Below are 14,817 nucleotides of genomic sequence, written 5' to 3' on the forward strand. Positions count from 1 at the left end.
TGGCAGTACTGGAGTTTGAACTCAGGGCAGGCAACTGACCAATAAGACATGCCTCTAGTCCGTCTTATATGGGTTACTTTCAAGATAGAGTCTTACTTTCTGGGCTTGGGCCACAGTCATCTTTCTTGGGCTGAGATGATGTGCCCACCATTCTGAACTTCTGTTGAGATGGAGTCTCAGAACTTTCCTGCTTCAGTCTAGCCAGTAGCTAGGATTACAGGTGTGAGCCTGTTTCTTTCTCTTCTGCATTTCTCCTCCTTTTAACTCTGTGATGCTAATATATTCTTGCTAAAATAAAATGAAAGAAAGAAGGAAGGAAGGAAAGAAGGAAAGAGAAAGTAGTGGAAAGGGAGTAAATTTTTATGACTTTGGACTAGGTAATACTTTTTTTGTCAGCTATGAACTCAGGTCGGTGCTATCCATGAGCCTCTTTGTGCTCAAGATTAGCACTCTACCACTTGAGCTAGAGCACCATTTCTGTTTTTTGAATGGTTAATTGGAGGTAAGTGTCTCACAGAGACTTTTCTGCCCCAGCTGACTTCAAACTGCAATCCTCAGATCTCAGCCTCCTGAGTCGCTAGGACTACAGCCATGAGCCACTGGCATCTGGCTTAGGTAATTTTTTTTTTTTTGCCAGTCCTGGGGCTTGAACTCAGGGCCTGAGCACTGTCCCTGTCTTCTTTTTGCTCAAGGTTAGCACTCTACCACTTGAGCCAAAGCACCACTTCTGGCTTTTTCTACATATGTGGTGCCGAGGAATCGAACCCAGGGCTTCATGTATACAAGGCAAGCACTCTTGCCACTAGGCCATATTCCCAGCCCAGTAATGATTTTTTTTAACACAAACCAAAAAAGATTAATTGGGCATTGTCAAAATTTTCAATAACTGTATTTCAAAGAATACTATCTAAAAGTGAAGAGCAATGCACGGAATGGGAGAAAATACCTGCAAATCATATCTTTGGTAAGTATCCAAAATATATAAAGAACTCCTTTGTATACTAACAATTTCTGACTAGGCTGGGCACAGGGGGTCATGCCTGTAATTCTAACTACTCAAGAGGCTCAGAATTGAGGTTTGAAGCCAGTCCAAGCAAACTAATCCGAGAGACTCTTAATTCCAACTAATCAACAAAAATCCGAAGTAGAGGTGTGGTTCAACTGGTAGAGTGCCAGTCTTGTGCAGGAAAAGCTAAATGAGAGCCCAAGTCTCTGAGTTCAACTCTCAGAACCAGTACACACACATACAAATGGATGAAGGACAAATGTAAGACCTGAAAGTATAAAACTACTGGAAGAGGGCTGGGAATATGGCTTAGTGGTAGAGTGCTTGCCTCATATACATGAAGCACTGCATATATAGAAAAAGCCAGAAGTGGCGCTGAGGCTCAGGTGGTAGAGTGCTAGCCTTGGGCAAAAAGAAGCCAGGGACAGTGCTCAGATCCTGAGTTCAAGCTCCAAGATTGATGGGAAAAAATAATAATAATACTGGAAGAAAACATAGGTGACATTGGAATGGACAAGAATTTTTAGCCTAAGGACCAAACAGCACAGGAAAGAAAGCAAAAATAAACAAATGGGATGATCAACAGAGAAAAATATTACAAATAACAAGAGGCTAATGAACATAGTATATAAGTTACTCAAACAACTCAATAGCAAAATAAAGGAAATCCTCTGATCAAAAATAGCTGGGAAGCCAGTGGCTCATGCCTGTAATCCTAGCTACTCAGGAGGCTGAGATCTGAGGATGGAGGTTCAAAGCCAGCTCTTACAGGAAAGCCAGTGAGACTCCAGTTAACTACCAGAAAATCAGAAGTGGCACTATGGCTCAAGTGGTAGAGTACTAGCCTTGAGCTGAAGAGCTCAGGGACAGTGCCCAGGCCCAGAGTTCAAGCCCCACGACCCACTAACAAAAGAAAAAAAGGTGGCAGGGGCTGGGAATGTGGCTTGGTGGTAGAATGCTTGCCTAGCATACATGAAGCCCTGGGTTGGATTCCTCAGCACCACACATATAGAAAAGGCCAGAAGTGGCGCTGTGGCTTAAGTGGTAGAGTGCTAGCCTTGAGCAAAAAAGAAGCCAGGGACAGTGCTCAGGGCCTGAGTCCAAGCCCTAGGACTGGCCAAAAAAAAAAAAAAAAAGTGGCAGACATACACAGATATTTCTCCAGAGAAGATGTACAAATTGCCAACAGGCACATGGAAGTAATGTTCTACATGCTGCACAGTGCACATCAAAACCACAATGAGGTATCACCTCATTCCAGTTTAAATGGGTATTATCAAAAAGACAAAGATAACAAGTGCTGGTAAGGATGTGGAGAAAAGGGAACTATTACACAATATTGGGAATATAAATTACTGCAGCCATAATTATGGGATATAACGTGGAGGTTTCTTAACAAAATTAAAAGTAGAGCTACCATATGTTCCAGTAATCCAAGTACTGGGTTTATAGCCAAAGAAAATGAAATGAGCCGGGTATCACACCTGTAATTCTAGCGACTCAGGAGGGTGAGATAGGAAAATTGCGGTTTGAAGCCAGCCTGGGCAGCAAAGTCCTAAGACTCTTATCTCTAATTAACCACCAGAAAACTGGAAGTGGCTCTGTGGTCCAAAGTGTTAAGAGTGCTAGCCTTGAGTGGAAAGCTCAGGGACAGTGCCCAGGTCCTGAGTTCAAGCCCCACAACCGACACACACACACACAAAAAGAAATGAATATGTTGACGTAATGTCTGTACTCATAGGTGTAATTGCTGCACTACTCACAAAAGTTAGAAATGGAGTCAACCTAAATTTCCACCAACGGATGGAGAAATAAAATGTGGTAAATACATGTAATAGACGACTACTCAGACATAAAAAGGTCATCCTGTCATTTGCAAAACATGGATGGATCTGGTGATCATTATGTTAAGTGAAATAAGCCAGGCACAGATAAATAAAAGCTGTATGATCTCACTCGTGTGGAATCAGAAACGGTGGATTTCATAGAATTTGAAGTGGAATAGCAGACTGGGAGCATAGGGACTAGCAAGGACTGAGAACCGGTTGATCACCAGGTATTAAGTTACATTAGATAAGCCAAGTCATTCACTCAAGGTGGTGTGCACTAAGGGTGACAATGGGTAATGGCAGTGGACTCTGTGTGCGCCGGTTCAGGGCCTTGCACTCGGGGTCTAAGGTGCTGTCCCTGGGCTCTCCCACCCCAGCCCCCTCCTGGAGCCATATCTCCCCTTCCAGCTTTTTGATGGTTAGAGATAGAAGTCACTTAGATTCTCCTGGCTTCGAACCGCGATCCTCCGATCTCAACCTCCTGAGTAGCTAGGATTACAGGAGTGAGCCACCCGGTGCCTGGCTGTAAGATGCTCTCCACATGTGTTTCTTGGGATAATCTGATTCCCGAGAATACCTGATTTACTTTTTTTTTTTTTTTTTAAATCTGTAGAGACTGCCTCTTCCTCTCTGCCTCTCCCTCCAGCGCCCACAGCCGAGCACGTGTGCCCCGTGTGTACAGTCCCCGCTCCGTCCTGGACGCGGGCTCGGCCCACGGCCAGCCCCGCCCCCAGGCCCCTTTCCAGCTCAGTTCCCACCGATCTCGTCCCTCCCCTCCGGCTTCTCGCGAGAGGCGTGAGCGCCTGGCCGGACGAGAGGAAAGTATCTGCTCGGCTGAGGGGGGAAAGGAGGAGCTGGAGACAGATTGTAGGAGCGAGCGCGGGCGGGCGGGAGGAGACGGAGCTACCGGCGGGTGAGTCCTGTTAATATTAGCTAGTCCGTGATCTAACGGAAGTCTCCCTTCCAACTCCGACGAGTCCCAACGTCCCGGGTCAGGGTCTCCCCTCCCAGGCTGTGTTGGACGGGGGCGCTGAGGCGGTGGCCGGGCCCTGTCTGAGGAAGAGGGTGGGGCCTAAACTAAATCCAACCAATAAGAGGTTAGGAATCCACGACTGGCGGCGATGAGCACTAATGGGAGATGGGTTTTGCCTTGCGGCGTACCGCCCTCCTCTCTCCCTCCTCCCGCCTCCTTCCTTTTGGAGGAAGGCGGGGCCAGAGGCCTGAAGTGTGGGGAGAACTTGGGGTAAGTAGCCCCGGGGGGCACAGGGCGTGGCAAGGAAAGGGGAATTGAATCCTGAGGGAAGAGTAGCCTAGTGGAGCCCTATGTGGAGGAATCATGGAATGGGAAAAAGAGGAGAACTGCTAAACTAGGTTGAAGACTCAGACTCCCCAAAGACAGGGGTTAGGGACTTGGCATTGGAAAAGGCAGGGGTAAATAGGCAGGAAAGAGGTCTGAATGCTTGAGAACAGGACCTTGATCAGGTGAACAAATGGGCTGGAAAGAAACCAGGGAGTAGATCACTGGAATTGAGAGTCATGGCATGTCGATCAAATTACTAGTATCCCAGACTTGATATCAGAGAGAAGGCATGGATTTGGAGAAAACTGAGTGAGTGAACTTAGTAAGACAATTTGAGTGGATTGAGTAGCCAGAAGGCATGGCTTTGGGGAAGGTGTAGGGGACCAGAGGGGTAAGAGGAGGTGTTTGGAAAGAAGACTACTGGTACACACCGGTCGTTAACTTAGGTTGGGATGTTGAAGTAGCGCTCCTGATGACCAGTCTGTTCTCATAGTGGTTGAGAAGGAGAAAAATAGAATGCTGATTGCTTCTATATGATTTTATTTCTCCTTCTGTTTCCTTCCCAAACTTCATGTCTTCCAATACACAGAGAAATGGGCTTGGGACTTAAGCAGGCCAAGTTGGAACCCCATAGGGACTTACATGTTATTCTGAATTGCTTGTTATGTGTTTTCACTGGGGTGTTTACTACCCAGGACACCTCCTACCCAGATTCCGGGGTTACTACTTTCTTAACTTGAAAAAGTTTTTTTCTATTTAACTTAGAGTGTTTTCTTTTTTTGAGGGTCCTGTTATATGAAGTGTAGGTTTGTAGAAGTGTGCAGATTTTTCCTAGTAAGCTCATTTGTCTCCTGTTTAAAATTTTGCAGTGTAATTTTTGTAAAAAATAATTGTACAAAAGGCATTAATGTACTAAAATGAAATTTGCTTCGTTAAGCGCGGCTCCTCCACTCATTCTTGAAGAGTTATGAGTAATTGCAATTACTCATAAAATTTTAAATATAGGTAAAATGGACTCATAGTTTAGGAAAGTGAATATTCTTCACCTTTTTCTTTTGCTGTAGACTCAAACTAATGAAATGTTATAATATCTTAGAGCAGAGATTGGGGAAATCAAACACAATTTGTATTTAAACATGGAGAATGTAAGGTAAGTGGAGGCTATTGCGAAATGTAACATGTCTGTAAGAAAAGAAGCTAAAGGAAAGTTTGGCACCTATACTAAGTAGTCTTACCAGTTTGTTCTTAATTCTGTACCAAAAGGAACAGGCCTTTGACCTTTGTTTAATACTGTTATTTAATAATGAAGCAGACTAATACAACTGGTTAATAACTTCTTTTTCTTTTATATTTCTCCCTCCCTCCCATCACACCCAAAGTACTAATGCTAAGCAAGTGCTTTACCACTAATATATGAAGAGAAATCCGAACATGTCTTTTTTTTTTTTTTGCCAGTCCTGGGGCTTGAACTCAGGGCCTGAGCCTCTTTGTGATCAAGTCTAGCGCTCTACCACTTGAGCCATAGTGCCACTTCCAGCTTTTTCTCAGTAGTGTATTGTTGATAAGAGTCTCATGGACATTTCTGTCCAGTCTGGCTTTGAACCATGATCCTCAGATCTCAGCCTCCTAAGTAGCTGGGATTACAGGCATGAGCCACTGGCAATCAGCTCAGAGTATTTTATATTAATCTTTGATTTTCAGCAACCATTTGATGTTTTTCCTCTTTTCTGGGAATTCCCCCTACAGCAGATTGAGACCAATTAATTACTGACCCTTTAGCATTAATTACTACTCCATGAGGTTCTAGTATCTTGCATCAAGAGCACTGCTGTTGGGTATCAGAACATTTTCACAGTTTTCCTGGAAACAACACAAAAAATAGCCAGTGAGAAAATAATGTCTCTTGTTTGGGTCTTCCAGTCTAGAATTTGTGATGACATTAATGGGGACATTATTAAGAGGGGAAAAAAAATTTCCTCACTAGTGTTCCCATCTAGCAGAAACAGCACGTGGATCAAAGTTTATACCTTGTGGTTGTTTGAGTGATGGAAATTCTAAATATCCTGGTTTACTATGTATTTTAAAATGTTAGTATCTGCTAATATCTGCTGTTAGCAGATCTTATTCTCTTTCCTTCTAATTCAAAATGAAAATTGTTTAGTTTTTTTTTTTCAAACAGTCTTAAGCTTCTACTTTGCCTCAAGTAAAGTCCCTCTAGCTCTGCCTCAGCACAGCTGCTCTGAAGTTCTCAGAAGTTATTGTTCTAAACATGTTAAGACGGAACTTTTCCTAGGCTGCAGTGGGAGGGACTCTTGCCATACCCTCCTATTCGTGTCTGATAAGGAGGAGCCTTCTCCTTGCAAGGAAGTTTTAGGTGGAACAAACAGTACTGCCATGCAAGCAAGCAGTTAGTAAAGAGCTCTCTTCTTGGGGCAGGCTAGCCTATCCCTATCCCTTGATAAAGGTACTAAAGTTAAAGGATATAGATATCATTTCTTAGAAAAAACAAATGTAGCATTCATTTAAAAAGCCAAAATGTTCATTTCTTTCGTTGTTAGTTTCTCTCAAAATCTTTCTGTGACTTTGGAGCTCATGAAAAAGTCTCCTGTCTCTTTAAAAACATGTCTAAGATAATAATTGATAGTACTCATTTTTTAAGTACTGCTTTTGGGTAGCTTTGGGATCAGGTGTATTCATCACATCACCTTTGGATGCTTCATGGATGTGAATGCTCTAAAGAAGCAGAAAAGGCCCCTATTTACAAAATTACTGTTTTATTATTGAAATCCTACTTTAAAACATTGTTTACATGTGTTGAAGCTCTTTAGTTCTATCATCTGAAGCCACAAGATAGAACCAATTTATGTCAACATGGTAGGTAGACTCCAAATATTTATTGGCATTTATGTCCATTAAGATATTTCTTGCATATCACAAGAAATGTACACACTGCCCTACTATGTAACTGCACCCTCTTTGCACAACACCTTGTAAAAAAAAATTATGTCCAATCAATAAAAAAAAAAGATATTTCTTGCAGGGCATTGGTGGCTCATACCTGTAATCCTAGCTACTCAGGAGGCTGAGATCTGAGGATCATGATTCAAACCCAGCTGGAGCAGGAATATGAGCTCTTTTCTCAAATTAACCACCAGAAAACGAGAAGTGGTGCTGTGGCTCAAGTGGTAGAGCAGTAACTTTGAGCAGAAGAACTCAGGGACAGCTTCCAGGCCCAGAATTCAAGCCTTAGAACTGGAAAAAAAGAAGGGAAATAAGGGAGGGAGGGAGGGAGGGAGGGAGGGAGGGAAGGGAAGGAAGGGAAGGAAGGGAAGGAAGGAAAAGAAAAAAGAAAGAAAAATGGGGGCTGGGAATATGGTCTAGTGGTAGAGTGCTTGTCTCGTATACATGAAGCCATGGATTCGATTCCTCAACACCTCATATATAGAAGAAAGCCAGAAGTGGCACTGTGGTTCAAGAGGTAGAATGCTGGCCTTGAGCAAAAAGAAGCTAGGGACAGTGCTTAGGCCCTGAGATCAAGCCCCAGGACTGGAAAAAAAAAGAAAAGAAAAGAAAAGAAAAATGATTCCTGACCTATGGCTCACACCTGTAATCCTAGCTGCTCAGGATGTTGAGATCTGAGGATCACAGTTTGAAGCCAGCCTGGGCAGGAAAATCTGTGAGACTCCTATCTCCACAGAAAACTGGAAGTGGAGCTGTGACTCAAAGTGGTAGAGCACTAACCTTGAGCAAAAAGAGCTCAGGGACGGTGGCCAGGTCCTGAGTTCAAGCCCCACAACAACCACTACCACCACCATCACCACCACCACCAACAAAACGACCCTGGAAGTGGAGCTGTTACTCACATGGTTGAGAGCTAGACTTGAGCAAAAAAGCTCAGGGCCAGTTCCCAGGCCCTGAGTTCAAGCCCCAGATCTGGCACAAAAATGGAAATTAGATACTAATTGATGCTTACTTATTTTTTTGTTTAGCATTATTTAATTAGCATTGTTTAATTACATTGGTAAAAGAGAAGAATTTTACTGTTGTATTTCCATACTTTTTTTTTTTTTTTTTTTTTTTTTTGCCAGTCATGGGGCTTGAACTCAGGGCCTGGGCACTGTCCCTGGCTTCTTTTTGATCAAGGTTAGCACTCTACCACTTGAACCACAGCGCCACTTCTGGCTTTTTCTATATATGTGGTGCTGAGGAATTGAACCCAGGGCTTCATGTATATGAGGCAAACACTCTACCACTAGGCCATATTCTCAGCCCCTCCATACATTTTTACAACCAGTCTTACTTCCTCTCTTTTTTATCTCAACTCTTCCCAAAATAATTTCAACAGGTTCCCTTGTTCAGCTTTTATAGGTGTAAACAATCTACCTCAACTGTATTCATCTTCTTTTGAAATAGATTTCATAATTGTTCACCCTCTATTATTTTCTTATTTTGTTTGTTTTTTGGGATAATGTCTTGAACTTGAGATCTTCCTGCCTCAGTCTCCCTAGTGCTGTAGTTACAATTGTGTACTACCATACCCAGCTTTGTATATCTAATACTAGAGTTTATAGATCATGGCATAACTTGTAAATTGTCCATAAATCTATCTAGTTTATTTTAGAGTCTTCCTGGGAAATAGTATCTGTTTCACTAGTGTATAATTTTTGTGCTTTACCTCTCTTACTCCACACTTTTTAATTTTGTTAATACTAGGGCATATATCAGGGCTTAGAAGCTGTTCCTGAGCACTTTTGCTGAAGGCTAGCACTTTACCACTTGAGCCACAGCTCCAGTTCTGGCTTTTTTGGTGGTTAATTGGAGCCAGTCTTACCAACTTTCCTAGTCTGGCTTTTCCAGTCTGGCTTCAGACCACGATCCTAAGATCATAGCTTCCTGAGTAGGATTAAAGACTCCATACATTTTTAGATAAAGATCCTCCCCCCCCCCCCCCACACACACACACACTATTTCCACTCTGGTCTGCTTGCCTGCATTTCCTCTTCTCCTTCAGTAATTAGGGAATAATTAACAATATTTACTTATAGTGGAGTTGTTTTTTGTTGTTTTTGCCAGTCCTGGGACTTGAATTTTGATTTTGAGCTCTGTCCCTGAGCTTCTTTTGCTCAAGACTAGTGCTCTGCCCCTTGAAACACAGTGCCACTTCTGGCTTTTTCTGAGTAGTTTATTGGAGATAAGTGTCTTACAGACTTTTCCTGAGCTGGCTTCAAACTATGATCCTCAGCTCTCAGCCTCTGAGTAGGCTAGAATGATATGTGTGAGACATGGGCACCCAGCTCAGTGACATATTTTTTAATTATTAAAATTTTGTTTTAGCAACTCTTTTAGAAAAATAAATACTTCATTCTCTGGTCACTTTATGCTAGAAATCAAACTGCCACCGCAGAACAGTTGTATTATGGCTTCCTCATAATATTGATGTTCCTTATTTAGACATGTACACATTGCCATTTATAATTGTAGCTTGTCATTGTGGTGGTCTTAGTTTGTCAGGCGGTGTGCTGGAGGTGAATTGGTGCCATAAACTAGTCAGCATCAGAAGTCATCTCTAGGGACCAAAGACTATATTGGCAGCCAACAACTTTCCTGTGTGTTAATTTTAGACCTGACAGTTGAATTTATGTTTGAGCAATTTTAGCTGATAAATGCATTTTTAAAGCACCTTCCTCTTTTGGGGTTTTAATTTTTTTACTTTCATTTTTTTAACTTGCAAATTTTGAATGTAAATGTGCCATCACAGTAGCATGCTATTGGGCAGAAAACAGGTGTATTTTTCAAAAGTATATGCACTCATCTTTCTGATACTGTTAGTTGTGAATTCTGGAGAGCAGAAGGGTGAATTTGATTGATCATCCCTCAAGATCCTCGGTTCTGGGTCTTGATCTCAAGTGTTAGAGCACCACATCTCCAGTTCTGACCTTCTGTTGCTTAACTGGAAATAAAGTCTGAAGGATTTGTTGGCTCATGCTAGCTTCAAACCTCAGATCTCAGCATAGGATTATAGCAAGCCACTGCCATTTGGCTTCAAGGTCTTTTCTAGCCCAAACATTTCATAGATGGAAGCTCAATTAAGAAACTTATTGTTGAAGAATAAAAAAGAAAAATAGATTGTAAAGAAAATGAAATTGAAAAGATCCTATTGCTCAGTGAGAATGGAACATGAAAAGTAAGGAACACAAATGATGGAAAGTAATAACTCCTTTGAACCCAAAACACAAAAACAACAAATATTTTGCATTAGGGTCATTCATGTCTTAAATAATATTTTATCATGACATTTTGTCTCCAGCATTCCCTTTGTTTTGAAAGAGTGTTGGTGGATTTATTTTTCTGTTAAATCATAGTTATTTCCTTTCCTTCTTTTGTTTGTTCCTTTTTGTCTTCTGAGTAATATATTGACAGCCTATATATAACAAAATAAAACCCAGTTCAATTTTGAAAGTAAGTATTTGCTGTGTAGCCTCCTCACAGAAGAATGATGAGTGTTAAACTTCAGGAAAGACCGTGTGAAAAGATAAGTTTGTTGTTTAGTTCCTTAATGTCAGCCTAAGGCGACATCACTGAACTAAATAAAGCAAAGGTGAGGTAGTAAATTGAAATCTTGTTTAGAGCAAAACTTATTGTAAACTCATAATTTTGTTAGCTATTTCTCATCTTTTGGTAATTTTAATCCAAATGGCCTCCTACATTTGAAACCAGCCTTTGCAAAAAGTTTCTTTTTTCTGTTCAGTACTCCATTCCTCCTTAATAAATATCAATTGATGAAAGTCTAATGGGAGCCAAGATTTAAGCTTAAAAAATTATTTGGGCTGGGAGCCAGTGTCTCATGCCTGCGATCCTAGCTACTCAGGAGGCTGAGACCTGAGGATCATGGTTCAAAGCCAGCCCAAACAGGAAAAGTCTGTGAGACTCTTGTGCAACAGAAAACTGGAAGTGTCACTGTGGCTCAAGTGGTAGAGTACTAGCTTTGAGCTGAAGAGTTCAGGGACAGTGCCCAGACCCAGAGTTCAAGCCCCATGACCAACAATTAAAAAAAAAAAAAAAGTAAGCTTGGGCCTCTGTAGTAACAATGCTGGTGTTCCATAGCCCTATTTTCTCACAAAACCCAATCTGCTTTCTTTGAATAAAATTGCTTCTTCTTTCCTTACTTAGTACTTAGTGCTTTTGTGTGTATGTGTGTGTGTGCATGTGTGTACACTGGTACTTGGGCTTGAATTTGGGCCTTGCACCCACACTTGGCTTTTTCGTTGAAGGTTAATAATGCTCTATCACTTGAGCCACATCTCCACTGCCAGCTTTTTGGTGCTTAATTGGAGATAAGAGCCTCACAGACTTTTCTGCCTGGGTTGACTTCAGACCATGATCCTCAAATCTCAGCCTCCTAAGTTAGGATTGCAGACATGAACCATCAGTGTCTAACTGATACAATGCTTCTCTCTGAGATAAAGAGGGACAGGTTATAGGCTAAACTGGTCAATTTTATTTGGGTTTTAAACTCTACCATGAAGTAGAAAAAAATGTATTTTTCAGATCAGAAAAGGGAATGGCTGGGAATGTATCTTAAGTGTCTGCTAAAGGGCAGACTTGACATGTGCAAGGCTCTAAGCTCAATTCTCAGTACCAAAAAAATTGTGTGTGCGTGCATGCACATGTGCGTGTGCACATGCCAGTATTGGGGTTTGAACTTAGGGTCTTGAGCTCTCTCTCTGCTTTTCCTACTCTTGGCTGGCCTTATACTACTTGATTCATACCTCCAGTCTGGCATTTTGCAGGATAATTGGAGATAGAGTCTTACAGGCTTTTCTGCCCAGGCTGGCTTTGAATCTTAATCCTCCAGGTCTCAATCCTCCTGAGTAGGTTGGACTGTAAGCCTGATCCACTAGATTCCAGCCAAACAACTGTTCTTTTAAACATAAGAATGTGGGGCTGGGGATATAGCCTAGTGGCAAGAGTGCCTGCCTCATATACATGAGGCCCTGGGTTCGATTCCCCAGCACCACATATACAGAAAATGGCCAGAAGTGGTGTTGTGGCTCAAGTGGCAGAGTGCTATGCTAGCCTTGAGCAAAAAGAAGCCAGGGACAGTGCTCAGGCCTAGAGTCCAAGCCCCAGGACTGGCCAAAAATAAAATAAAATAAAAATAAGAATATGTTTCACCACTATCAAATCAAGGTGATGATTTGTTTAAAATAACATAATTGTTCTAAATGACTCATGTTGGCAGTATGAACTGATGACCAGTTTCTTGTCAGTTTTATTTATTTGAACTTAAGCAAACTTGTAAAATGCATTATTGATTTTTTAAATTATATTTTTATAGTTTTTTTTTTTTTCAGAGCTGAGGACCGAACTTGGGGCCTTGCACTCACCAGGCAGGTGCTCTTCCACTGAGCCAGATCCCCAGCCCCTTTAATTATATTTTTATAGCAACATAACTTCTGTAGTGCCATTTCTTGAGCTAATTATTATTATTACGGTTATGATTATTACTTGGACAGTGATGGCATTTAAATAGGGCCTCATGTCTGCTAGGCTGCTACTCTACCACTTGAGCCATTTCTCTAGCCCCACTTTTTGCTGGTTATTTAGAGCTGGAATCTGGTGAACTTCTGCCCAGGCTGGCCTCAAAACATCATCCTCCATATCTCAGCCTGGGCTAGACCATCGTCCATATCTCAATTGGCTAGGATTATAGTAGTGAGCAATTGAGACCCAGCTGCTTTAGTTATACATTAGATAGGGTTTTCAGTTATTGCCTGGAGTAACCCTCAGACAGCAGTCCTCCAACCTAAACCTCCTATATAGCTGGAATTATAGGTAGACCCACTTTAGGGTTTATTGTAGAAATGTAATCTCACCAACTTCTTGCTGGACTTTTCCAGAAATGTGTTTCTCCCAGTCTCCACCTCCTGAATTGCTAGGATTACAAGCATGTACCACCATGGGTTGGCTTGAACTCATTTTTTTAAAATTTATTTATTAATTAAACAAAATTTTTTTTGACAAGGTGTTGTGCAAAAGGGGTACAGTTACGTAGTAGGGCAGTGTGTACATTTCTTGTGATATCTTACACTCTGTTTTTCTTTCCCTTCCCTAGGTCAGGTAGACATATATACAATACACAATGTACCAAGAACGTATACAGTAGCCACGTGGCCTGCGCCAAAGAAAATTCGCCTAGGGCTTTAAATGTAATGTCGACATTAGGCAATATGTCGACAACAGTCTTATATGAATGTACATACATAGCTTTTGAGCTGTTGTATTCCACTGAGTGGTCAATTTTTGACCTTTATATGTTGAGTAGTTGGCTTAAACTCATTTTTAAATTTTGCTCAAGCAGTAGTTTTTAATACTGGGTTTGGGTTGGCTAATGTCAGCCAGTGAGTGTTGGAAAACTTCCAGGAGGTCACTGTGTTGCTATCACGTGTACAGGCTTGGAAAACAGATTTTTTTCATCACTGAAAAATATTGTAGCTTTTTCCTATCTAGAATCAGAATTATACTTAGGTTTTAATATTAAAGTCTTTTACATTTATTGTTTTCAGCCTAAATTCAGGAAGATTTAAATTGATCCTTAAAGATCAGTGTTTTGAGCATAGTGGATACTTATAATCCCAATGACTTGGAAAGCTGAGGCAGGAGGATTATGAGTTTTGAGACTAACCTGGACAATATGGCAAGACCCTGCCTCAGAAAAGAAAATAAAAAATAAAAAGTCGACTGGTGCCAGTAGCTCACACCTATAATCCCAGCTACTCAGGAGACTAACATCCAGAGGATTGGAGTTTGGAGCCAACAAGAGGTGTGGCTCAAATAGTAGAATGCCAGCTGAGTGGAAAAACTTAAGACATTGAGTTCAAACCCTGCTATCCGAGAAAAAGGAATCAGTGTTTTGGATTGATAGCTTTCAATTTATTGTTTGAGGCATCACACATTATACAAAAACAAGAGAAAAAATACAAACCTTTATTTTATTTTTTAAATTAGTTGTATAAGTGGTGGGGTTACTATGACATTTCCACACAAGTATAAATGTATCCCAATCAATCTCACCCCTGTCACTCTTCCTTCCCCCTTCCTTAAAACAATTTCTGCAGGTCTCATTGTTCTGTTTTCATGCATACAAACAAATTACTTCAACTATGTTTGTCTTCATTTACCTCCTGTTGGCCCAACTCCCTTTCTCACATACCCATTTCTCTTGCAGACCCTATTTCACTTTCCTGTCACTGTTTTTTGGTGTGTATTAAAATTGCACTAAGGGGTTTCACTAAGGTATTTTCCATGTGTATATATTAGTTATTTTCATTTCTATTTTTTTTACTTTTGGCGGTATTGGTGTTTGAGCCTAGGTGCTGTCCCTGGACTCCTTTTGCTCAGGCTAGCACTCTGCCACTGGAACCACAGCATCATTTGTAGCTTTTTCTGTGATTAAGTTTCATGGACTTTCCTGTCCCAGCTGGTTTTGAACTATGATCCTCAGATCTCATTCTCGTGAGTAACTAGGATTACACCAGCAGTGCCAGGCTTGTGCATATCTTCATACGTGGTTGCAGTGTATTTCAAAATTATTCACCCACTTTTCCCCCCTCTCCTTACCCTTTCCTCCTAAGTAGTCCTATAAGTAGAATCATGTTCTGTGAAAAACAATACAAAATTCT

The 14,817-nt window shown here is 41.3% G+C and overlaps 1 protein-coding gene across 2 annotated transcripts in view; it reads left to right on the forward strand.

Annotated features, from left to right (window-relative positions):
* The first annotated feature begins 3,629 nt into the window (after positions 1 to 3,629).
* LOC125363898 (cyclic AMP-dependent transcription factor ATF-7) overlaps positions 3,630 to 14,817 on the forward strand; it is a 99,869-nt gene continuing 88,681 nt past the window's right edge. The window contains exon 1 of one of the 2 annotated variants that reach the window (XM_048363234.1): positions 3,630 to 3,748. The gene's annotated coding sequence lies outside the window, so the exon portion shown is untranslated. Of the gene's footprint in view, positions 4,079 to 14,817 lie in introns of both variants that reach the window. The other variant, XM_048363243.1, reaches the window with a different exon arrangement.

This window comes from Perognathus longimembris, chromosome 1, assembly GCF_023159225.1.
Source record: "Perognathus longimembris pacificus isolate PPM17 chromosome 1, ASM2315922v1, whole genome shotgun sequence".
In the NCBI taxonomy this organism is placed as follows: Eukaryota; Metazoa; Chordata; class Mammalia; order Rodentia; family Heteromyidae; genus Perognathus; species Perognathus longimembris.